Below are 1,672 nucleotides of genomic sequence, written 5' to 3'. Positions count from 1 at the left end.
AAAAAAAAAAAAAAGAAAAAACCCACCTTTGAAAGTTGATGCCTGCCGTGGTTATAATTTAATGAGAACTGAAAAGAATAGAAAAACAATTTGAAACAAATTAGATAACAGTGATTCACTTTTATAGTAGTACTGAGATTATTATTCCTATAAAACTTTCTAAATTTGAATGAAATTATACCAGAAGGCTATCGTATCAACATATTATGAGGTCATGCGTCAGATACAAATTAAAGACACAGCAAAAGATGTAGTTTAATGCTTGCGTCGTATAAATAAAACTCAGCTTTTTATCATATCGTTAATTAAGTAACTGCTGGGAGATGAAAGAAACACACGGTTATTTTGGTAAGTGGCAATCTATATGGTATCTATATTCAAACACACGTGCGTAGACATATTACTTCTTTCCCTGTATTTTTGTATTACTGCCCTCTAATATTGATTTCACAATTTTGCGCAAAGCCAGCAATTTCAGGGATGGGGTAAGTCGATTACATCGATCCCCAGTGTTTAACTGGTACTTATTTTATCGACCTCGAAAGGATGAAAGACAAAGTCGACCTCAGTGGAATTTGAACTCAGAACATGAAGGCGGACGAAATGCCGTTAAGCATCTTGCCCGACGTGCTAACGATTCTGCTGGTTCGCTGATCTTTAAGATTAGATCAAAGTTTAAGGCGGCGACCTGGCAGAACCGTTAGCACGTCGGGTGAAATGCTTAGCGACATTTCGTCCGTCTTCGCGTTCTGAGTTCAAATACAGCCGAGTCAATTTTTGCCTTTCATCCTTTCGGAGTCGATAAAACAAGTAGCTGAGGACTGGGTTCGAAGTAAACGACTTACCTCACCACTCAAAATTGTTGGCCTGTTGCCAAAATTTGAAACCAATATTAGACCAAGGATAAAAATGAAGTGAGAAAATGCCACCGATGAATACGACCTCCATACTTGGTGGTTATCGACTCCACTTTGATGACAGTAAAGTTGGCTGCAGTACAGAGAACGCAAGTAACGCAGCAATCGTAACAAAAAGTGTGAGGTCTTTTGTCTGGAAGCATCAAGAATATAAAATGAGTTATGTATTAACTCCCACATCTTCTTCATATAACTATCGAAGCAATTTTGGAACTACGTTTTAAGATTCAGTATGTCTCCTACCGTGGGCCCGCTTTAGCATTAAGATTACTTTGGAGCTTTAAAAGGAAGAAATAAAGTGTGTCTATTTCAGAATGTAGGCAGCGAATTAACAAAGTTGTTACAATGCAAGATGGATTGCCTTTGTTTCAGTTCTTTATGTCCCGAGTTCAAATACACAAAGGTCACCTCTGCTTTTTATTCTTTCAGAGTTGATGAAATAAAGTGCCATTGAAAAACGTTATTTTGCAAAATTATTAGAGCGTTAGACGAGATGTTTAAAGGTATTGTTCTTGTGTGGTGCATTTAATCGTCGTCCGTCTTAACATGGCCTCCTCGTCATTGGGTGCTTTTGGCAAAAATTATATCAGTTGCAAACATTTGGACTAAGACTCCAATTTGACAATAAAATCCTCTCTTTCTCTCACTAATTTCGGAGTACCTGGAAAAATAAAGGGCCATGGAGGTTGCCCTTCCCGTTCTGAATATATGGTAAAAAAAAATAATGTAACATTTTGCAAAGAATATGTGAGTTG

At 37.3% G+C, this 1,672-nt stretch overlaps 1 protein-coding gene across 1 annotated transcript in view; it reads right to left on the bottom strand.

The window, feature by feature from the left end:
• LOC106874563 (breast cancer anti-estrogen resistance protein 3 homolog) overlaps positions 1 to 68 on the bottom strand; it is a 235,446-nt gene extending 235,378 nt beyond the window's left edge. Inside the window, exon 1 of the mRNA XM_052967803.1 lies at positions 27 to 68. The gene's annotated coding sequence lies outside the window, so the exon portion shown is untranslated. The remainder of the gene's footprint in view (positions 1 to 26) is intronic.
• Positions 69 to 1,672: the final 1,604 nt, after the last annotated feature.

This window comes from Octopus bimaculoides, chromosome 1 (assembly GCF_001194135.2).
Source record: "Octopus bimaculoides isolate UCB-OBI-ISO-001 chromosome 1, ASM119413v2, whole genome shotgun sequence".
Classification (NCBI taxonomy): Eukaryota; Metazoa; Mollusca; class Cephalopoda; order Octopoda; family Octopodidae; genus Octopus; species Octopus bimaculoides.
Note: the sequence above shows the minus strand (reverse complement) of the source record. Positions and strands in the feature narration are given on the sequence as shown.